This window comes from Peromyscus eremicus, chromosome 2 (assembly GCF_949786415.1).
Source record: "Peromyscus eremicus chromosome 2, PerEre_H2_v1, whole genome shotgun sequence".
Lineage (NCBI taxonomy): Eukaryota > Metazoa > Chordata > Mammalia > Rodentia > Cricetidae > Peromyscus > Peromyscus eremicus.
The window spans coordinates 93,960,565-93,986,054 of NC_081417.1; the positions used below are offsets into that span (position 1 = coordinate 93,960,565).

The window sequence follows — 25,490 nt, forward strand, 5'->3', positions numbered from 1 at the left end:
CAAAGTCACCACAGCAAAGTCTGTAAAACTGATGAATTTACTGATTAAGTAAAGGAAATAAAGGCAGCTGGTATAAGTTATTTTTTATCATTCCTTGATTATATGGTTTTGAATAGTCTCAAGGAATCATATTAGTATAACCAAAGAAAACAGCAACTGGACACACTGAAGAAATCAACAGATCACTGACTACAACATCACAGTCTTGCCTTTGTGCCTCAGGGAACATCAAAGGGAGGGAGGGAGAGAGAGAGAGAGAGAGAGAGAGAGAGAGAGAGAGAGAGAGAGAGAGAGAGAGAGAGAGAGCGCCTGAATACCAGAAGTGCCTACATAAACAAGACCAGAACAATGGCATATCAATGGAAGCATGGAAAACTCCCAGGCTCCTAGCCTAGGAAGAAACAAAAACAAACAAACAAAACAAAACAAAACAAAAACAGGCAATGAATCTAATGACTGCTGGGAGAAGGAGAATTAGCCTTTCCCAAGATTAGTCCCCATATTGGTTATCAAGTGCTGAGCAGTCAGCCTTGAAACTATACACTCAACAACAACAAAACAGGGTCAGCAGGTGGTATTTGCACATATTTGTACGAACACATACATACACACAAACACATATGTCCTATCTATGTAAATACAGTTATTTAAAAAAAGAGGCTATTAACATGAAAGTAGAGGAACCTTTGGAGGAGTTGAAAGGAGGGTAACTAGGAGGAACTCAGGGGAGGACAGGAAAGGGTAAATGGCATAATTCTGTTTTAATTAATAACATTTAAAAATTGTAAAAAGCTGCATTTTACAAATAATTTCGTTAAGTTTAACAAAATATAAATCGACATCAATTATCAACTCAGAGTAAGACTTTTGCATGGAGACCATTCCTTAAAGGATTGTTTTATCTGATATTCCATAAGTAAGATCTAATGTATGCATGTGTTCCTCAAATACACACATGTAGAAGTATATGTAGTTAGACAAGTACAAAAGAGCATTCTAGTCTGGTGATGATCTTTAGTGATGTAAAATCAATTATGTTAAAATAATCTCTGATTAAGGAAAACTCTTGGATATTTTAATGTAAGTGGTTTTTAAATAGATATTCACTAAAATATATAGATGTAGCTGATATAAGTGCTTCAGCTGTCTTGCTCTTTCCAGGTTCTATAGCCCTTGTCACAAAATTACTTACAATTTACAAACAGGCAGTGACTTGCCTGTGTTGGTGGCTTTATTGTGTGTTTCTTCTGCCTTTTTTTTTTTTACTCCTTCCTCAAAGCAGCTAGGATCCCTGAAATAATTTGGTAGTGTTAAGTCTCTCAGCATCAAGCTTGTGGGCTGGATACTGATTATCACATTCTCTGCTCATTCCTTAGAAGTTCATCCCATGACCTTTGGAGTCAGCATGCCATATAAGGCCTTTCACTATGCTCACCTAGGAGCAAAGAGCTGATGATTCCTGATGAAAGCATCTTAGAGGAATTCACTTCATATGATATGTAATCGCATCTTAGTGACTATCAGTGACTCTACACATCCATTCACTAGAAACCAAAGGGAAGCTGGACAGCTGGATTTTCAGCTGATGGTAGTTCATCCTCCATGTCTAAAAGTGCCATTATCCTTAGCAGTTCATCTTGACTCTTTCGTCTGATAACATCTTGATTTTTTGTTCCCTTTTACATACTATATGTCAGGGGAAGAAAAATGGCTACATATTTTATTTGAGTATTAGTGTTTTTTTGTTTCTTGCCTAATTACTGGCATCTAATCATTAGCCTTGGGTAGGTTACATATTACTTATATTATTATAAACACTTGGGTAGGTTACATATTATTTCATTGATTTAGAGCTCCCTTCTGAGTTCATAGATGGTAGACCATTTTGGTAATGACAGAGATAATGTCAAATGATCACAAGATGCTGGGAAATTTCCGTGCACAAAACATGTTAGTATGAGGTTCATTCATATTAGCAGTCACAGTGTGTTCTGACTATAAAGTTGCTCAACAGCTTGATGCTAAACATTAATATTAAACTAAATTAAACACAAGAACATAGATCAAGGACTAACAAATTGCCATTGATGGTCCATATCTTCCTGGTGCCTGTGCTATACCAACACCATGCTAATAATGGATTGAAGGCATTGATACTAATATGCAGCATAACCTGTCTATTTGCTACATTAACTAAAATACCAACTCTGTAGTATTAGTCATAAATTTTCCAATCCCTGCTTAAAATAATCTGTAAACTATGAATTTACATTAGAAGGAGAGAATATATATATATTTCTGTCAAATAACCCTTAGAAAAGCAACCAGGTTCATGTTGATAAATGTTCTGTATTAATTAGCACATTTATACAATTTATAAAGCATAGTAACCCTTTAGGCAAGTATTGATGAGGTACCATTATGTAGTTTCTCCATTTAATTCATTCTTTAAATCAAGGTCATACTATAATAATTATCAAACAGAATGAATTTATCATATCACCCCATTACTCAAAGTTACATATCATAAATATAATTAAAATAAAGAATCAAGTTTAGTCCTCTTAGTTTCTTACTTTTGATACTGTTCTCTACATTTCCAACATTTATATGCAATAGCAGTCATATTGCACAACAAAGAACACTGTAACAGATCAGACGGACCCAAATCTCTCTAAGGACACATGATAAAGGGTAAAAACTTGTTCAGTACTGTTAACAATGTTAATTCACTAGATTTTTAGTGTAAGCAGCCTTTATTTCATGAGGATGTTCAAGTATGTGTGTGCTTCATTTCTTTCTGTGTTTGTGCAAATGTGTATTAATGAACACAATAAGGCAGGACAATTGGACCTTTGACTAATAGCTAAGAGACCTTTCTGTGATGCCTGGATGCCTAAAAGTTTTTATGTGTCCTTTATTTGACAGCTGTTTTTAATTATATTACCACTGTGCAGTAATTTGACTTCAGCTGAGGACCACTTCAACTACCACTGATGCTGAAGCCCCAACACCTGCTTCCTGTACCTTCTTCAGCCAGAACAGTTAGTGGCATCTTGAACAGCTTTGAAAGACTCTACTGTAGATGTGGCAAGCCTTAGTGGTGAGCTTTTGATGTCTTTTCCCACTCAACTTTCTCTAGTGACTAGCAAAAGGCATAACTGATATAAAGCAAGCTTTGTGATTTCTTCATGTCTGTGAGTAGTGCTGAAAACAAGATGGAATGAGAAATTGAATACATAGGAGGCTACAACCGGTACAAGCTTACTATATTCCCTTTCCAGCCATATAAACCAGCTTTCCTCAGCCTTGATCTGTTGGTCCTGGAAGCTTCACCTATATATTTCTTCCTAGTGTTACATTATTCCTCATAAAGGGCTTCAGAAAGATTATTGATCTCTGTCTCATGGTATTTATTTCACATAGAATAGGTTGAGCTGGCCATACTAAGAAAAAAAGGAAACCTTAGCTTCCATACTCAGGCCCCTGAGAGTAACACATACAAAGACAAAGAAAAGTGGCTTGGAGGCTGGGCTAGGTTACAAGATGCTTGGATCTGTAAACTTTTGGTTTCTACACAAGTACAAGGGCGATAAAGAAATCTAGAGCCTGGCTCAGAAAAGAAATGGTGGATATTACAATTGAGAGAATGAAAAAAATGGTGAGAAGCAATGGAGGTTAAGACCAAAGAAATGAAAAATACTATGAAGAACCAAGACACTGAGCAATGGTTATGGACAGAGGTTCACAGTGTTACAAGTTAAAAAGCTCATACTTAACACTCAGGTCCAATTATACTGGTTACTGTGAAGATCCAGGATGCCTGACAGGTTGGGACTAATGTTCTCCGCCAGGAACAGGGCTTCTGGCCTGAAGGATTATAACGTGTTCTGACATGAGTACATAGAGCTACATGTCTGTAGCTTTGAGATCTCTGAGCAAAAAGGCTGTAGTTTCCAGGTACTAGCACTAAGACGATGCTGGGGTCTGAAAATCCAGCCTACAAGCCTAGGGCATTTAAAACCTCAAGGGTGACAATTCTGATGATGTTATTCCTGACATTTCTCCAACTAGAGAAAAAGAGAATACTGGTCAACCCTTTGTGAAAAGTTTACATCTATGCACATACACTGTTCAAATATTACCACATAATTTCAGCACTTCAAAGATTGTAACGAAATTCCCCTTTGTGGGGGTAGTTTATTGAGTAGCTTATTTTTTGGCTTTTGTTCTCCTTCTTACCACTTATCTTGAGGAGATCAGCTGTTATTTATTGAAGACACTAGAGTGGTCCACACAGGGAAGATATGAGCCCACCTCTTAGCATCTCATCATTCTTGTTGCCTAGCTTGGAATCGGATAGTTCAGGCCCTGTAAGACTTCAGATCACCACAACCCAGCAAATCCTTGATTATGAGCTTTAAAGAAAACATGAGACAGAATTGTCCATCTACTCAGGGCCCAAATTGTTCACTAACTAAAAGTGTGAAGTCAATCAATGTTTATTGCTGCCTTTAAGACTCCAATTTTGTTGGTAATGTACTATACAGCACTTAGGTTAAAAACAAAATATGTATTTTATAATTCCACTGGAGGGCCAGAATTCTATTTTACCTTCTTTTATGGAAACTTTTCTTCTGTGAAAATCCAACAAATTACAATTTCAGTTACATAAAATACTCTAACTAGCAGGAAACTAACTGTATATATTTTATGCCCATATTTTCCATATCTCTAGTTCTCTGCATTTGTAGCTTGCTTGTACAACCAGAGTAGTTCACAAAGATCAGGCCATCATATATAGCCAAAGAATACATCAGGATGCCCACCCCATAATTTGGCTTTGGTAGTTATTCTTACAGTATACATTTAAAGGCAAGGAGAGATTGGTGCGTAGTGAGAGCCTTACACTTCACAGCACTCAATATGAAAACAATAAAAATTGTTAAATCATCCTTTAAACATCTACAGCTTCTTAATCACATTAAACAGAAAGAACTGAACAAAAATTATTTTTACTGTATGATAAAATAGGGAAGAATCACTGCTTATCTGATTTAAACAAAGATATATCCTTAAATTAAACCACTGTCCCAAAAATAATGAATATGAAGTATGTATGTATGAAAACACAGGATGCTGTCCAGGATTCTCTCTGGTGCAATGTCAATGCCAACTGCAGTTCACAAACTATTTACCTAACTTTGTCAGTGACTGGTTAACAGTGTGTTTGAAGACTAAGTTGGCCACAGTTTTAAACAGTAAAACATTTGTTAGGAAGTTTGTCTTGAAAGTTGCTCAGTCTTTGCAAGCTTCAATTTCTACTATACACTACTGGTTCTTGTTTCTAGCCCCACCCTAAGGAATAAACTAGAAATAGTGTGTCAGCCACTAGCTTATGACATAGTTGATTGTAGAAGAGTAAATATTTTCAATAATAATATTTCATTATCTATATTGTTCTTTAGAAGAAAGTTGACAGTCGACACTTATGATTAAGATAGACTTGATAATACAAATTTGCCAGTTCTTTTATGGAATTAACTTCGTAATATTTTATCCATAACCATTCTTCACATTTCCATATAAGCAGTGATGGTAACCTGGTAACCTGGATATCTTCTTTTTTTGTTGTTGTTTTTTTGAGACAGGGCCAGCTTCAAACTCACAGAGATCCACATAGCTCTGCTTCCTAAGTGCTGGGATTAAAGGTGTGGGTCACCACTGCCCTGCAACCTGGATATCTTTTGATGAATACTGGTTTGGAAGGTGGTATCCAAAATCTTGTAGTTTTTACAAAACAGACTAAATTTGTCTTCACAGGGAGAGAATTTCTTGCCCCAATTTAAAATAATAAAATTGTCTTTCAACTCCATTTTAATGAAATGTACTGAAATAGTAAAATTTTTCTTAAAAAGAAGATTTTGATTCTGACTTTCTGGTGTCTGCTGTCCATGAGAGTGGGCTTGGGAAACAAGAGTGGCTTAGGAAACCATACTGAAGTTGGCAATATTATCACCAAATATGGCTCCAAAGCAAAGCTTTGGATGGGAACAATTTACCGGTGACTTTGTTGTGTTTGAATATTCAAATAGTTGAGAAATGAATTTCATTTTATTATACTGATCCTTGCTTTCTTAGTGATCATGGTACAGTAGGATCACAGGTAAGTGTAGTAGCTACAGTGTCATATGGGTGACTAAGCTGAGAATTATTACATGTTAAGAAAACCAGAGGAACATACAGAAAAGTATCTTCAGTGATACGAATAGAGAGAGTATGAAAGTTTTTGCTTAGCATGTGCAAGGCCCTGAGTTCAATTACCAACATGCTACCCTCCCTGCAAAAGAAGAAAACTATACATATCCTGTGAGCATCACATATAGTCACACATTTATAGATAAATGAGTTCCAGATGAAATTATATAAAAAAAGATTCGTGATGCAAGTCAACAATGCATATAGATAAGATTCTTTAAAGTATACTTAATTTAGCCATAACCTTGATCTGTCTTCAGCACAATTTTAGACAGTTGAGTACATAATTAAGGCATGTATTTTTGATAGCCAATATTCATTTAAGGACATATTTTTATGTGTGATGTGTGTGTATGATATGCATGTATATGTGGGTAAGTACAGTTTTGGTCCTTGTTCTCCACCTTGTTGGAGACAGGAACTCTTTCACTATTGTTGGTTGCTGCTGTGTGCCCGGTTTGGTGACTCAGAAGCCTCCCATTCCCACTTGTCCTTCTTTGATGTATCATATCCATGGCAAATGGTACAGTTTATTGGAAAGATGTTGAAAAAGAAAAAAAAAAGAATTGAAGCCAAATAGGAATGGAAATGCATTACCAGCCTAGGAAGATGGCTTAGCAGGTAAAGGTGTTACCTGCTGTTGCAAGCCTGGTAACCTTAGTTTGCTATCAGATTGATGGAGATAACACAGAGTAGTTCTCTGATCTGTTGTGACATGTGCACGTACACACACACACACACACACACACACACACACACATACACACTTACATTATTTCAAAAATTTTGAAAGAAAATCAATTCTTGCCTTAATAAATAATCTGAATAAATCAAATAACTTATCTATGATTTATTTAGATTTTTTGAAAGAATTGTGATTAAGCTCTTTTCCTCGATCCTTCTCTGACTTCTCTCCCATGTCCCCTCTCTCTCCTCTCTTTGCCCTTTTTCTTCTCACATCCCTCTCTCTTCTCTTCTTTACCCTCTCTTTCCTCTACATTGTCTCTCATCTTTCCTTTTCCCCATATCTCCCTTCAAAAACTAATTTAAATAAATAAAATGGTATTAAAATCATACAGGTCATTGTTCCTGTGAAGACTGCACAAGATATCCTATATAAACAAACATATACACGGCCAAATGTTATAACTCTTCATCGTGTCCCTCAAAGAGTAAGATTATTTATACTCCAGGCACACACATGCACCCAGTCTTCTTGCTGCTAAATTTTTGGCAATGCTTTATTAGATGAGCCTTGAACCATGTATATTAGTGACTAAACAAGTTACTGATCTTTAGCAGAAACCACTGAAGTGGTTACATTTTAATGTTTTATAAAAATTAAATCAGTCCCAAGAAGCCAAGTGAGAGTGACTTTCTAGAAAGACATGTTGGTGAACATGTCTTCTGTATGTGGTTTTGTGTTATTTCCTATTTGCTGTTACTCTTACATATAGAAAAAATTCATAGATTTAGCAAAATTTTAAAGGCAACAATTATCCTTAAAAGCAGTGTGTAGAGTTATTGGATTTGAAACAAATCATAAACTAATAAATTAATGACAGTGAAGCCATGAAAGCAAGTGTGTCTACTTTTTGTATTTTCTCTAATTATTTAGTAGGAAGTAAGAGGCAACAGAAATGGTTTCAGCTAAGGTTAGAAGTGTGAAAAGTAAGCTTAATTAAGAGGTAGGTATTAAATATACAAGGAAAGACTATATCAGTGTATTAAAAAGAAGACACTGTAAAAACTAGAAAGAATAATGGACAAAACTCACAGTGCAAATACAATCTATGGGAAGAAAACGTACATGCAGGAGGCATTCCAGGTCACACAACTCCAAGATAAGTGATTTTTTCAAAATAGCTTTATTGAGTTAAAATTCTAAGATTAATCATGAAGATAATTCTAGATCTGATTATACACACCTGTAATCACAACATTTAGGAGGTTGAGGAAGGGGGGTCAGAAGTTTATTGTCATACTTGGCAACTGTAGATTTTGCCTAGAAAGCGAAAGAAAATAAAAAAGGATGGGGGGAAAAAGAGCTTATCTTAGAGCAAGTCACTAAGGAGCACATAATGTTCTAATTCATCCCTGTCAGTACAGTCACCGAGAAGATGCCACCACACAGCTATTCATATAACAATTGCCAATCTCACTGTCAGCTAAAGCAGACCAGATCTCTACTCAGGCTTCACTGTGTCACCAAGTGAGGCCAGGGTCAAGCTATTCATGAGGTGGAGACTCTTGCTTCAGGTGACTCTCCATCTTGCAGGAATATGATCAGATTAGGCTAACTGCTTTATAGCCATGCAGGACTAACACTCACAGGAAGCAGAGGATTTTAAGGGCAGGATTGAAGGGCCTTGGAAAATTATTACTTGATTCCACTGAAAGTAGCAATGCCTGATGATCCCTTACATGGGGTTCCTAAGACATCCTTAAAACTGACTTAAGTGTTTCACCAATTACTGCTTCCTTGAATAATAAGATGGTGATTAAGCCAGTAGAATGAGAATCTTACCTTAATACAGAGAGTAACCAGTAACTCCACTCCATTATTTTTCTTTTTGTTTACAGAAATTTAGACTTTATTTTCTTTTTATTCCAGCTCCTCCCATGTACCACTCCCTCCTTGCTCTCTTTCAAATACATGGCTTCTTTTTCTTTGTTTTTGCATGTGCATGCATGCTTGTGTGTGTATGTGTGTATGCAAATGTGCATTGTGTGTTTTTACTAAATATATAAATACAACCTGTTTTATCCTTATAATTTTTTTGTATGTATATGTTTTCTGGGCTGAACATTTACTAATCTGAACCAGATATGCTTCAGATATAAATAGAAGGAATCCCTCTCCTAAGAAAGCATGATTTTGAATGAAAATCATTCAGCTCTAATCAATCAAACCTTATTAAAAAGGTATTTTAAAATTTTCCTATCTATCTTATATTTGTAAGTTTAAGGTTTTATATCTAACTTATCTTTTATTATAACTAAGGAAAATTGTAAGTATCTAGTCTTTAACCACATCAAAGACCTCAGAAGGATATACTACTACCTGAGAAATGGAGAAGGATATAAGCAACTTTTAGGAGTCTTGTAGGGTAGACAGAGACAGCTGGCAGCCTGGACAGTCATTCAAAGTTCTCTTGTAAAGTTGGGGCATCTGTCTTCAGCCCACAGGCCTAGAGTCTCTTATTCACTTTTCTCTGTGTCCTGTAGAATGTCTGGCAGTTTTCTCTGCAAAGTAGGAACCTGAAGGACCATTTTGTCAAGCAAAGTTTAGTGGTCACCTTTGTATGGGTCCTGCATGTCCAGTTGATCAGGCAGTCCAGGCAAGAACAGTTTCTTGCCCAAATGGCTATTTTTGTCAAGGTGAAGATAAACTCCGTATGGAGTGTCTTCGATGCCCATCCTCCTCTCTGAAGTAAATCGGTGCTGTCAGGAGCAGACATGTCTCACTGTCCAGAAAGTCTAAATTTTTAAAACATTTTAAATGCCATATTCTGTAGGTCTTTGAAGTGTTTGAAGACTACCTATCTATCTGAAATATAACTATGTATACCTAGAAGACTTAACTAACATGGCTACAAATATGATTATCATAGATGACTAATTATTAATCTATTTTTTAATTATCCATTATAATTTTAAATGAGTTATATAAACATAATACCTCAAACAAGAATAGAAATATATATACAGTATAACAAAATTAAGTTTAAACTTGTATCAATAAACTAAAATCTATAGCTATGTAAAACATTTTAAACAAGTTGTTACTCTTTAAAAGTAGGTTCATTAATCTACCCTTTCATCCTATCATATCTAAACTATCCCCTTTTTTTCTTTAGAAAGAGATTGTATTTATAATCAACCTGCTTTAAATAAAAATATTGGTTTTTCTCTGTCCCACACCAGAGGGCTCTTCTGATTTGGGACACAAGAATCTCTTAACCATTTTTTTTTTTTGAGCAATATGTCTGGGTTTTATAAGATAGATAGGATCTCTTCTTTAATATTGTAACTGTAATTCTTGCTTGATAATTGTTTTGTTATATGTAATTTTACTATGTTAAAGTTAAAACCTTCCTTTTTAAGAAAAGAAAAGGGGAAGTGCTGTGGGATGGTCTGTATGTCAAGTGTGTTGCTGATTGGTCAGTAAATAAATCACTGATTGGCCATTGGCTAGGCAGGAAGTATAGGCGGGACAAGGAAAAGAATTCTGGGAAGTGGAAGGCTGAGGGGGAGACACTGCCAGCCGCCATCAGGACAAGGAAGATGTAAGGTACCAGTAAGCCATGAGCCATGTGGCAAAGTAAAGATTAATAGAAATGGGCTAAATATAAGAGTAAGAGCTAGACAATAACAGGCCTGAGCTAATGGCCAAGCAGTTTAAATAATGTAAAAAAAAAAAAAAATTTTCAAAACATACCATATTCAATAACATCACAGTGCACTATGTTCACACTCAAAAGTTGAATTTATTGTAAATGAAGTTTTTAATTTGGCTTTTGCTATTTTCCCTTCTTCATGGCTAATATGTCCCATGCCTGACAACCATGACTCATGGATCTTTCCTCATGATCCTCAGATCTCAATGGCTAATATGTTCCTTAACCTGACCTTACAAATGTGGTACATGGTTCTTTATTTATGATAATAATTATAGAAAGTATGATGTCATTTTACCAAGAAGTTATATTTTTACATTTCAGCTGAAAACAACTGTTTACAGTTAATAGTAAATATAGTAATGTAAAAACTTCATATAAAAACTAATGGAAGAAAATCAATTTAGGTCTTGAAGCATTTGGTAATTCATGTTATTAGTTAATAAATCAATGCTGCATAGTTTTCAATTTAAACTGAAAGACAATAGAGGCAAGGGAGACACATGGGGTGCCTGGTCCCCAAGACAAGTAGCTCAGAGTGCAACCACCATAAGCTGAACCCTAAAGAGAGGTGCTAGTGTGCACTGTTTACACATACTAATCTGCACCAGACTGCCAGCAACACTGCAGTTTAGTGTAGCTTCAAGACTCCATTAAGTGAATCTAGATAATTTTGCTTTTTTCAACTTTTGAAACATTTATATTGTGAATATATCATTATTCTTATTTATTGAGTTTCAACGATTAGTTAATGACATCTCCTAAAGCAGAAAGGGGAATAAATGAGAAAGAACCTAGGAAAGACAAATGACTAAGTTAAGTAGATTGTTTTTTATTAAAACTACAGGCAGGTTGAAATATACTGTGCTTGTTTTAAAAGGCAATGGGAATAAAGAAAGCACAATAATGGTGTAATTATAAATCTTTTAATTTACTTAGTGGCTAAAAGCATTAAATTTATTAATGCAGAAAGAGTGCTCATATCTGCCTCAAGATTAATACATTAACATTTCATAGCTGTGTAATTTAAATAATTGTAAAGAGAAAAAAAATACTATAACAGTGGTTTATTTTTCTAGATGACCCACTGGCCTTGGACAATTAAGCAGGACAAAAAAAAAAAAAAAGGCTTTGAGGGAGTTTTACACAGAGTCTGTTCTTTCTTGACTATAACATTTAAAATACACATTTTACACACACACACACACACACACACACACACACACACACACACACACTTGTTTTCTCTGCCATGTAGGCTTGCTTTTGTTGTTTTACACTTATTTATTTTTTATTTACTGCATGGTATATGTTTGTGAGACTGTGTGGAGGTGGGGATTGAACTCAGTCCTCACGCTTGGTGGCATTTGCTCTCACCTGTTGACCTGTCAGCCCTGCTGTAGTCTCCTCCACTATCGCCATCACCATCCGGCACACATCTAATATTTGTTATGACTTGTCAGTTAAATGCTGTGTTCCAATCCCCCACATCACGGAAGGATCTAAAGAATATAACAGAGGAACACGGTTCCATCCCTTGTCTTATTCCTAGGACTAGGAACTGCGCTCACCACACACCGGTTCTCCTTAGTAGTATTTGCAGGAACAAAGACAGAAGAAAGGAAGGGAAATAGGCAAAGAAAGAAATCATTGCTAAGAGTGGATATTACAGGCATGTGGCCCAAAGCAGAATGAGACTCCTAAGTGCCTGTGGATGTGAGTCCCTACATCTCCTGAGCCTTGCTGTATGAGAAGGAACTATAGCCTCTGGTTGGATCCTTCCTCTAAACACTTCTTGCTTCACTTGATCCCCACAGTGTATATTTCTGAAGATGTACTTTATACTGGGAAGATGTATATGAGGACTTGTGGAGAAACTCAAGGATGGCACTAAGCTAGGCTATGTGGACTATATTAGCCCTGCATATTCAGAAAACTGTCTAGGAAGAGAACAATGGTATAGTTTACTACAGGGGTGGACTGAAGCTAAGAAGGGGTTGAAGCATGCCTAAACCCCCATATTTTCTCATCCTGAGAGCAGCAGAAGTTTAACTGCTTCCCTAGCAGACAGGCTTCCTTGGGCACAGATGTGCTCTAGTGCATGTAGCAATGATAAGCTCATGCACCTCCAAGGCTACAGTGACTGGTTGCTCTTTATCTGACTGCTGAAACATCCCTAGCTAGACTTCCTTCCTTTTCTTTCTTTTTTCTTTCCTTTTTTTTTTCAGGTATATTTGTTTATTTAAAGTTTTTTTTCCCTTTCATTTTACATACTGCCCAATGTTCCCCCTCCCTCCTCTTCCCTGCTCCCCTCCACATCCCCCCATCTCACCCCCACCCACTCCTAAAAGAGGGTAAGGCCTCCTTTGGGTATTCAACATAGGCTGGCATACCATGTTGGTTCGGACTCAAGCCCCTCCCCCCTGCATCAAGGCTGAGTAAGGCATGACATCATTGGAATGGGTACTAAAAAAGCCAGTTTGTGTACTTGGGATGACTCCTGGTCCAATTGCCATGGGACTTACAAACAGATTAAGTCACAGATCTGTCACCCTCATTCAAAGGGCCTAGTGCAGTCCCATGCCAGCTTCCCAGCTGTCAGTCCAGAGTCTGTGGCTCCCACTAGCTTGGGTCAGCTGTCTCCGTGATTTTTTCCCATCATGATCTTTCCCCCCTTGCTCTTATAGTCCCTCCTCCCACTCTTCAACTGAACTCCAGGAGCTTGGCCAAGTGCTTGGCTGTGGGTCTCTGCCTCTGCTTCCATCGGTTGCTGGATGTGGGATCTATGATGACAGTTAGGGTGGTCACCTATCTGAGTACAGGAGAAGGCTAGTCCAAACACCCTATCCACCAATGCTATGAGTCTTAGCTTGGGATATCCTTGTAGGTTCCTGGGGATTTCCCTAGCACCAGATTTCTCCGTAACCCCATAATGGCTCACTCTGTCAAGATATCTCTTTTCATTGTTCTCCCTCTCTGTCCCTCCCTGAACTCAGCCATCTCAAGCCCTCATGTTCCTACCTCCCATCCTTTACTCCTCCCTCCCAGTTTACTCAGAAGATCTCAACTCTTTCTCCTTGCTGGGGCAATCCATGCACATGCCTCTCAGGATCCTCCACTTTACCTAGCTTCTCTGAGGTTATGGGCTATTTTCTTGCCTCAACCAATAACCACATGGATCTAACTGGCCATTCTTCCAGCTGGCCTCTGACAGAGTTTCCTTTGTGTTCCATATCTTGTATTCACTGCTGCTCAGGAGCCTCCTTAATCCTCAGCTGTTCTTGCCCCCCAGCTGTTTACCATCTCATCATCTATCCATCTATCTGGGATTTGAGATAAAAACCTCCTTGTAATAAAGCAACCAACCATTAGAATCTCTATGACAAGTGAGCTCTATGTTGAAATTCTAGGACTTGTTTCTTAGACCTGAATGAAGTTCTGTGAGATCCTCACTAACCAGTTTCCTACAAGCCCTTTGTGATTTTGATTCTCATGATACTGAACTCAACTGTTGTGTGGGTAATGCTCGGTATCCTGTCTATGTACTGCTTGCTAACATTTAATTTTCTACCAGACATTTTTTTTTTTTTTTTTTTTTTTTTTTTTTTAGTTCCTACCCAAATCACATAAACTAAAAAGGAATCACACTGGGCCTAGGAAAGTGACACATTTCTGTAGCCACAGTTAGTTGGGAAGCTGGGATAGGACAGCAAGATGAATGAGACCTGGAGCCCACTAGGTGGCGCAGGGAGATTGTGGTAGTTTGAATGTAATTGACCCTGATAATCTCATAGGGAGTGGCACTATAAGGAGGTGTGGTCTTGTTGAAGTAGGTGTGGCCTTGTTGGAGGAAGTGTGTCACTGTGAGGTCTTTGGGCTTTGAGGTCTCCTATGCTCAAGCTACTCCCAGTGAGACAGACCATTTCCTGTTGCCTGCAAGATGTAGGACTCTTAGCTACTTCTCCAGCACTATATCTGCCTTCATGGACCCATGTTCCACAATGATGATAATGGACTGAACCTCTGAACTATATGTGAGCCACTCAAATTAAATGTTTTCCTTTATAAGAGTCACTGTGGTCATGGTGTCTCTTCACAGCAATAGAAACCATAAGACAGAAGTAGGTACCAGGGATTGGGGTATTGTTGTGATATTCCTGACCATGTTTTTGTTTGGAGGCATTTGGACTTTGGTGCTTTAGATTAGAAAAGCTGTTGAATACTTTAAGCACTCCTTAATGGGCCATATTACTAGAAACATGGAAGACGATGGTGCTGAGAATGATTTGAACTGGGGTATCTGGCTCAAGAAGTTTCAGAGGAGAAGAATTTTAGTATGTTGCCTAGAGATCATTCTTGTGATATTTTCATGAAGAAAGTGGCTGCTTTTTGCCCTTGTCCAAAGACTCTACCTGAGGCAAAGGTAAGGAGATTTGTATTAATTCCATTGACAGAGGAAATCTCAAAACAGCTTAGTTTTGACTCTGTTGTGCAGTTATTACTGGTCACACTTCTAGAGATTTACAATGAAAAGGAGTAAAAAAATGTAAAAGTTGAGGGAAAAAGGAACACCAGGAAGTAGAATGGAGGTAAATCCTGTGTTCAAGGAAATAAACAGATTAAGAAATTGACTAAAGGGAGTGGTGACCTCAGGGCATAATCCCACACAGCTAATTGTCCAACTAGTGAAAAGGAATCAAATAAAAGTTTAGAGCAATGTGTGGTGGTACATGACTCTACTCCCAGCACTGGGAAGACAGAAGCTGGTGGATCTCTGAATTTGAGGCCAATCTGGTCTATAGAGCAAGTTGGAAAAGCCAAGATTTTTAGGCAGGGAAGGTAATGATCTAAAATAGAAAGCTGGTGAAGATCTAATTGTAAGATGTCTGAGTTCAAGGCCAGCTTGGTTTACAGATCCATTTTCAGGACAGCCAAACTTAGATAGTGAAGGTAATCAGTGAAAACAGGAAGCTGGTGAGGGCATAATTTCCAACCTCAGAAAGCAGCAGATCTTGGCAGCTTCCACCACATGATACTGGCTTTAGAGTCAGGGATAGAAGAAACAGGTTGTGGGATTTGCCCCATCAACTAAGGAAAACAGCTGAAACCAGGCATGTGGCAGGGGTGTCCCTGAATAGAGGCCTGAAGAGGCCATTGCATGAAACTGTGAAGCTGAAGCCTGATTTGTTCTGGAGACCCTAAGATGTTGGCAATGCCAGAGCTGTGAGATATTAGCTGAGAAAAGCTGCTAACAGGGAGTAGAATTTGCCAAAGAGAAAGAAGTGTGTTGCAACCAACAAAGCTGAAAAGAGTTGGAGATCTGAACAGTGGTTTGACATCAAACATGGAAAAAGAGAGTTTAGAGTTTTCCCAGCTTATTTTTTTGTCTTGCTTTGGTTCAGTAATTCCTCACTCTGCTCCCTTCCCTACGTTATGCAACAGTAATGTATATCCTGTGTCATTATATGTTGGAAATCTGTGATCTATTTTTTGATTTTGATTTTATAGGGGATTATAGTTAAGAGATTGTTCGCATCTCAGCAGAGACTTTGAACTTTGGATTTTAAACATTGTTGAGACTGTGATAGACTAAGGGGACTTTTGAAGTTGGGCTAAATGCATTTTGCATTATGATATTGTTACAAGCTTATGGAGGCCAAGGAGTGGAATTTGGTAGTTTGAATGTAATTGGCTCCCATTGTAGCTGAAAGTTTTCTTGTGTCCCACCCAGTCCTGCAGCTGCTCAGATCCAACTAAACACACAGAGGCTTTTATAAATTACAAATTGTATGGCCATAGCCTATGGCTCAATTTTCTTACTAGCTAGCTCTTATAATTAACTCAGCCCATTTCTATTAATCTATCTGTTGTCATATGTTTTGTGGCTTTTCCTGTGTGCCATTTCATGCTGCTCTCTGGATGGCAGGATAGTGTCTCTTCCCTTCTCATTTTTTCTTCCTGTCTATCTGCTTGTATTTCCTGCCTGCCTCTAAGCTGCATTGCCATAGGCCAGTACAGCTTTATTTATCAACCAATCAGAGCAACACATATTCACAGCATGCAGAAAGACATCCCACAGCACTCCATAATCTCATAGAGAGTGGCACTATTAGGAGGAATAGCCTTATTGGAGGAAGTGTGTCACTGTGGGGTCAGGCTTTAAGGTTTCCTATGCTCAAGATATTCCTAGTGAGACAGACCACTTCCTGTTGCCTGCAAGATGAAGTATTCTAAGCTACTTCTCCAGCACCATGGCTGCTTGCATGCTGCCATGTCCTACCGTGATGATAATGGATTGAACCTCTAAACTGTAAGTGAGCCACCCCAATCAAATGTATTCCTTTATAGGAGTTGCAGTGCTCATGATGTCTCTTCACAACAATAGAAACCCTAATTAAAACAGAGACCCTAACTCCAAAGAAAGAACAAAAAAAGCATTTGGGGTTTGAGGCTTTGGAAGATGGAGTCATAGTAAACTGCTGGATGTACAAGCTTGAAGATCTTAGTTTGGATCCCCAGCATCCAAGTCAAAGCCAGACATGGTAGCTTGCATCTCTTCTTTGGTATTGTGGTGGAGGCTTGTGGCCAGTCATTCTAGCAAAAACAGTGAGCTCCAGATTCAGCGAGAGAACCCTTTTCAAAGACAAGAATTGATTATATCCTCCCAAAGTAATTATTAAGTCTCCCTCCCAATGATGTTAATCCCCATCCTCAAAACCAGCCTTACATCTATTGTTATATGTTTTATCTTAATATGTGACCCAATCAATTTCATCAGTACTAATGATATTAACAGGTACACAGGTATAAAAGTGATATAACAAAACCTATTGTTATGGATAACAAATTTACACTTTTAAATACATTGAAAAAAAAAAAGGCCTAAACCTCATATCATATTGTCAAAGATGGATTTTTTTTTTTTTTTTTTTTTTGTTTTTGTTTTTTGAGACAGGGTTTCTCTGTGTAGTTTTGCGCCTTTCCTGGAACTCACTTGGTAGTCCAGGCTGGCCTCGAACTCACAGAGATCCAACTGGCTCTGCCTCCCGAGTGCTGGGATTAAAGGCGTGCGCCACCACCGCCCGGCCAAAGATGGATTTTGCAGAAGTGGTGTAGGAATGTTCTGTTTTGTTCTTGCCCAAATGGCCACAATGAATGAATCTTTATCTCCTATTCCAATAAATTGTGTGTAGGGAGTAATAGAGTAAGACAAAGACTGATGTTGATCTGTGGCCTTCACAGGTGCAAGAACAGATGAATGCAATCACAGACACAATCAAAAACATATGCTAACACAAAATAATAAAAGGATCATTATAGAAAATAATTAAGGTAATAATAGGACAGCAGTATGCTTAATCCTACCTAATTGCAATGACTTTATGTTAGCATTAATAAATGAAATAGTACAAAATATATTCTTTGATAAAGATTTATTGTTAATGATATTGAATGAGTCCATATTTCTAATAATTCTTTTCATAATTGAAAAGCATCTTTTGACTGATCACAAGATGACTTTCATTTCATTAAGTAGTGATGAAAGAACCAAGTGAGAAGGCTGAGGGTTTAGATGTCCTCTTTTCCAGAGTTCCTAGGCATCATTATCATTTTATCCAATCTGATGCTTCTTCATATTAATATCATCAGTTCATTCAGAGAAGGGTATCTTAGTTAAAACTAGAAAGTTCTGTAGTAACTCGAGTTCATTTATTATTATTTATTTGTAAAAGTCTTATTCTCAGCCAGTCCTATGACATCTCAGCTTTGTACCCTAATACAGTTTATACAATTTTCTTTACATGATGATTTCTTGATTATAAACAGTTGACACATGTTCTACTTTCAACATCTTTGCATTAAGTTTTAACTTTCTCATTTTGACAGTGAAAGTGATCAAGTAGTACTAACAATATAGACAAAAGGAGGAAGAGAGAAGGAAGGCAATCAGAAGAGAGTAAGCTTTAGAGGACACATTATAATCTGTTAGGATTCCAGGGCAGCAAATTAGAAGTCAGTGTTTCGCCTCTATTCTAGCTGTAAAGGAGTACACTTTGAGAACAAGCGCTCTGCAGACTACCACTGAGAACTTTCTCAAGTCTCATGGTAGCTTCACTTCATGCGAAGCACTGGAGATATTTCATTTATTAACTAGCAGGTCCAGCTATGCTGTCTGGCTTCCTCTGTATAAATCCTGACTCTGCTCATAGTAACAGCCACTATGCTTCATCTATTGTCTTTGCAGTGGCGATCACAGCATGTACTTTACGAGGTCACTGTGAAGACCATATACATACACATACATATACATGAATATGATTATATTTAATTGATGCTGTCATCATTGTCATATGTTGGGACATCATGGATGATAATACATTGACTTATAAGAAGGTAGTACATACAATACTTATTATACCGAGTTCGTCATGATGAGTTAATTAAATAATAAACACTACCTAATATAATATCTAAATCAAAATAGCTATAAATAAGTCTTAATATTACTGTATCCCTTTTTCTCCTCTAGGCACTATGAGATTGTTATTATATTCTTAGTTAAGTGCTCAGAAGCCTTGTTCCCACAACAGCAGTGGTGCTCATAAATGGGTCCCTGTGGCAATGATTCATCACAGAAATTTTCTATCAGCATTTTAACATGAGGGGCAGAGAAGACACATTTGCAAAAGAAATAACCCATTAGCAGTCAGAGAAGAGGGTATCAATGTAGACATGGGCACTTACTTATCCTCTTTCTATGCTTTTCTCACACAGGACAAGTGGGTAACAAATGAGAGCACCATGGTCTATCTAAAGAAACTAAGAATAAGTTAAAGGGTTTGGTAACTTGAGTCTGTGAGTTCATAATGTTCACAAAAAGTAAATAAGAATCATTAGAAGGATTTATGTACTAAACACTCAGTGCTTGTTTTTCCTTAAAAACCCCAGTGAAATAAATTAAAATGTAAGAGATACTACTATTACTTCTGTGCAGCATGATGATCTTGCTTTCTTAATAATTTCCTTCTAGCTATTATATGAATGCTCTTATGACAATCATCCAATGCAAAATAAGAGGGATTTTTGAGTTATGGTACTTTGGTTCCTCCATTCCAAGTTCAAATATAGAAACACAGTGAATACTTCATTTTCTGTGGCATTAATGGAAATAGCATACCTATATAAAGACCACATCATCTTATATAGTAACACATATAATTCTTAATAGTATAAAGTGAAGCATGTTGTTGAGTTTCAGGATGCTCATACTATAAATAAAACCAACTCCAGAGACCACTGGTAATTTTCTAGTAAATAAAGAATGGCTGCTGAGCTTGCTGGCAGCTTACCGTCAGCTCATTAAATATTTGCTTTATAAAGGAATTGCTGAAGTACTTTCTTACTAAAGAAAGCAAAGTTTAGTCATGCACTTCTCTAAGCCTTGCATGAAGTATATCATATTAAATGAAATATGTACTTCTTGTATTTCACATCAAAGTGACCACAACATAGTTTACTCCATGCTTGCGCATCTATGTATGCCATTTAGTAAACCCCTCCCTTTCCTTCCCCATCTCTTCTGTTATCTGTAAAATGCTACACTTCTCTCTACCCACTAAGGAGCAAGACAATAGAATACCATCTATTTAAATAGATTTTGCCCATTTCATGGTCAGTTACATCTGGCTCATAGTAAACTTGTTTTAAACAAAATTCTAATCACCTTTAGATTGTGCAGTTTTCCCACAAGTAAAAACTAAAAATTGTTTTTAGTCTGCTGAGAGATGTTCATCAGATGTACATTTTCCTTCTCATTACAGAACTTTAAAATGAGCCACACTTCACAGCTCAAAGTGTGGAAGATGTCATTAAACCAGCAACCTAATCAAGAAGGTGTAAAAAATTTAATTAAACTAATAGCAGGCTGACTCAATTATTCCAAAATATATTAAAAGGCATGCTGTATATGTGATTGCAATCGTAATTCATATACAATTTTTATTTACAGTTTTGATCATCATCTAAACTTATACTGTTTTAGAGACATATTCAAAATACATAAGCACATAGACACATTTAAACACATATGGAGTTGTATATTCACACACTCATAATTGTAAATACCAAAGTGGCCATAAGTAAACATTTTGAATACAGGTCATCACACTTTATCCTGTATGGTTACAATTTGCTGGTAAATCCACATTTCAGGATATCCCTGTGTACCTCCCCACACATTATGAATAACGACTTCACAATTTTTATATGGTATTACTGTTAAATTCAACTACTCTTTGTTCTAATGCTAAAATCATCTTATTGAAAAATAATTCTGAATGAAATTATATATTTTTTCTATAGTAAGCATTTTTTTAATCAAGTAACCTCAATTCTCTGAGTTACTCTCGTTTCCATGTACAATGACCACACCCTTGTTTTTCTCTCTTTGACTTATCTCACACACGTCTGCTTCAAAAGCCCAAGCACCTTTAAAGGAATTATACGTATGATTCTGTATGATTTTGAAATATGTGTGTTACTGTTACCTGTGGCATAAAAATAACATATCCTCCATTGTTGTTATTTTCCCTATGAAAACTGCACAGGGCTGTGTTAGAGTCACCACTGCCTGTCTTTGCTCCTTCATCAGTTTCTGCATTGGTTTCTGTTCTTGCCCCTATTGCAGAGAGTTGACAGAAGAAACTTAAAGAAAGACAGCCATGCTTTGGCTTATGACTTCACAGGATTTTAGTCCATCATAGTGCTACAAGCATAATTGAAAAGCAGCGTAGAGAAGTGAAGGTGAGTGTCAGCAGGCCTTGAAACAGAGAAAAAGCCTGCTATCAGAACTAGAATATACAACTCTTAAATGTCAAAAACCTAGTGGCTTAGGAGCAGCTAACATCCATAAAGTGCTCAACAATCCCCCTCCCCCACAGTGCCAACAGCTGGGGATAGGGTGTTCAAACACATGAGCTGTTTGACATTCAAACTGTCACTTTTCACCCCAGCATGGGTTCCATAGTCTCAATAAAAAAAAAAAAACACATTAAGCCCAACATTAAGAGTATCATGCATTTCATATTCTCAAGTGTCCAATAATCTAAAACCACTTTTGATTCCCAACTGTCAGCCCTAGTAAAATCAAAATCTAATTACCAACATCTATATTTTCTTTCCAAAATAGAGTGGCACATAGTGCATGTTCTCATTGCAAAAGAGAGAAAGTAGGGAGAGGTCACAGCAAGGAAATACCAGAAGAAAATAAAATTATAACCCTGAAAGAATTGGGGTGAGTGACAGAATGTCAGACATCAAATCCTATAGCTCTATGTCCAACTGTAGGACTCATGTAGCATCACCTGGGCTGTAACATAGGCAAACAGTCCTGTTTCTGCAGACTTGATGACTGAAACATACTTGGGATATCTCTTTGCATGGCTCAAAATCAGTACCCCAAAGTTTCTTCCTTAGACATCACACATTCTTGGCATTTCTAGCGTTTTGTTGTTGTTGCTGTTTGTTTGTTTGTTTCTGCTATACATTCTAACTCAGGCTTCACAGTTGCACACACATAATCAGGGGCTCATATAGAAAATCTGAACCCACTACACATTTCCTTGGAAGATTTTCCTTGAAAGCCTAGTGCATACTTCAGTGATGCTTTACTCCTGATTTTTATGTTCCTCCAATACCGAACCTACATAGAAGATGCCAAGTTCTGCTGCCCGCACAAGATATAGCTGGCCTTCCTTGGCATATGGCTGTATCAGCCTTTGAATATCTGTGTAGCTGAACCTAAGGGAACACATTCCTAGGAGGCACCCCTATAGCAACATTCTTTTCAAATGAAAGTCTTTCAAATGCAAATGAATTTTAAACACTGAAGCCTTCAATGGCTGGGTTCTTGTCTTTAAAGTACCTTCCATGTAGTCCATCCATTTCATGCAAGTGTTTGTCTTCTTTTTCTGGTCAAACTGCCCATCATCTCCCTGTCTTGCTCTTCTATATGAAAAATATAGCTAAAAGCAGAGAGTAATCACTATTCCACTGTCTGCATGCTATGTTGTCTTAAATCTCCCTTCACAAAAATAAATTCGTCTACTAGTTTTGGATTTGGCCTTAGTCAATTTATCAGGACGTGGAGATACTGTTGGATAGCCTTATTTTTCCCCCATAATTCAGCACATATGGACTCTAGCTCAATTTCCAAAACAGACTGTGCTCTGGAATTTCATAGACAAAGCCTTTATTTCCACGTTTCGGTCAAGGTGATTCCTCCTAGAATGCTGCAAGTAGAACCTTCAAGTCACTCTGGAGGGTGTATGGAGAGCAGAATGCTGACCACCAAGTGTTTAAATCAAATGAGCCTATGTGTTCATTTCCCATTCAAACCACACTGGATTCTTATTGAGATGACCTTCTAGTATTGATTTCCCCAAATGTGTTAATTATATTACTGTATATCTCTTGTTTGTGAAGTCTTAAAAAAGAACTTCAATGTGAACCTATATTTTAAATGCCCTTTTAACAACTGCCATATATATAACAACCCATAGTCGGGAATTTGATGAGCATTTATAGTACCCTTTAATTTATGAATATATCCCAGATAAAACTATGCATGAATGCCTCAAAAAGAAACTTTAAGATATGACTATGCCTTACTCAGTGAATATAGCATATGTTCTAATGAAAAATATCCTTTCATCCATACAATTATAAGTCGTGATTGCTAAGGTTTACTTAGGTTTTCATGTAGGAGTTTCAAACTATGTACCAGTGGCCACTGGCTCTAACCTGTACCACTGAGAGATATTCAAACTGCTTAGTAAGCAGTATTCCAGATAGCCCAATGGCAGCTGAAAGTAACTCTTCTCATAACAGCATGTGGTCTGTGGATAGTTGACAACTGTCATTTAATCAAAACATATCAGCCGGGCGGTGGTGGCGCACGCCTTTAATCCCAGCACTCGGAAGCGAGAGGCAGGTGGATCTCTGTGAGTTCGAGGCCAGCCTGGACTACCAAGTGAGTTCCAGGAAAGGCGCAAAGCTACACAGAGAAACCCTGTCTTGAAAAAAAAAACAAAAAGAAAAACAAAAAACAAAAAAAAACAAACAAAACAAAACAAAAAACAAAAAACAAAACAAAAACAACAACAAAAAACATATCAGATCGACATAGCAATCATATAAAAAAAAAAGACTCACTGGGAAAAGGATCAAAATCTGAGCTGACATACTGTCTCTCCTGGTGTTATATTGAATAAGTTCAAATTCACTGAAAATATCCCTTTGTATTATAATAAATAAATAGATGAAACATTGCAAGAAGTCAGCCATTGGAATTGAAAATACTTCCTAATTATGATATGTGGAGTGAGGTTTTGTAAACTAAAATAAAAATTCACATAGTTTTTGAAAAATTTAACTATCATAATATTAAAGAAAATATAGAGTCAATGAAAATGCTTTTAGTTGTATACATTCTCTAAAGATGCTTACTATGGGGCTAGTGAAAGGGTTCAGTGGGTTATAGTACTTGACATAATGCCTTATAATGTGATTTCAATCTTCAAGAACTTCATGGTAGGACAAAACTCCTAACTCATGCCCACAATTAGTCTTCTGATCTCCACACTTGGACAGTGACACACACACACCCTCAAACATAATAAATGTAAATATAATTTTAAAAGTTAAAACTATAATAATAATAACCTTAGGAGGCACTAAGAAGATAACTACATGGTTAAAGTACTTGCCACAAAAGTATAAAATCCACAATTTCTATGTGTCCTTTCTAGAAGGGTTAAGTGAATGGGGAAGACCATTCTCTAAAGTAGATTTCTGTCTAGCACTAGCCCAGTATATGGAGAGCTTTTGCTAACTGCCCTTTGCCTCCTGATGGCAAATCAATCTAATTCTTTGTAGCATAGAATGAACACCAGTGGCTCTTCAAGAACCTTCCTGACCCTAAGTGCCAAATTAGTACCACTGAGGCAACCAGCTTTGTGGACTGAGTGGCTCTCTCATCCTTAGTCACCCTCATGTGAAGACAGCTATTTGTAAACTGCCCAGGCTATATCTTGTAAGTCAATATAATGAATATGACTTCAATATCTACCCATTTTATTGGTTCTTCTATTCTATAGAACCCTGATTAACAGAAGGAGAATGCACAGAGTGCCATTAAATTTTCCCAGTAAACTTTCAGTTTTAGGAGTGATTAAGTCCCTGAACATGTTCTTATGACATACATCTGCTTATAACAGGCATAATCCTGGGAAATGAACTTCTAAGAAGCAGACATCCATTTCCTGAAAGTGTCTACCCTGGGGAGTCCCTGAAGAGAGGATAAAATGGAGATTAGAAATACAAGCCTCATGCTTGAAAGGAATAGGGGACACAGCTGCTGACTTCAGCCCGCTCTTTCTTTTCATGCTTCTTTGTTTGATCTAATTGTCTCATTTCAATTCTCTTTCAACACCACAAGAAGCAAGACTGCTGATAGGGTCAGATTATGCTAGACACCACCCATGACCAGAAGACCCTGTGATGGGGTAGAAACACAGTGTTTACAGAAAGAAAATAAAAGACTGTTTATTCTTGACCAAATAATGAGTAAACATAGACAGAGGTCACAAGCTTAACTTCTATAAAAAAAAAATTCTAACATGGTCACAGTTTCATGATTTCTTATGAGAATACTACAAATTTCAAACATATTGGTGAAACATCAGCTATATACGTTAGATCAAATTTGGCAAACATCTACTATAGAACTTAGATACTATTTAACAGCATTCTTAGACTTTGGTTGGTGGAAGC

The 25,490-nt window shown here is 37.2% G+C and overlaps 1 long non-coding RNA gene across 1 annotated transcript in view; it reads left to right on the forward strand.

Annotated features, from left to right (window-relative positions):
* The window catches only part of LOC131903729 (uncharacterized), a 39,055-nt gene extending 13,766 nt beyond the window's left edge, over positions 1 to 25,289 (forward strand). The window contains exons 2-5 of the long non-coding RNA XR_009377575.1: positions 2,929 to 3,044; positions 5,652 to 5,711; positions 21,346 to 21,461; positions 24,935 to 25,289. This is a non-coding gene — a long non-coding RNA (uncharacterized LOC131903729). The remainder of the gene's footprint in view (positions 1 to 2,928; positions 3,045 to 5,651; positions 5,712 to 21,345; positions 21,462 to 24,934) is intronic.
* Positions 25,290 to 25,490: the final 201 nt, after the last annotated feature.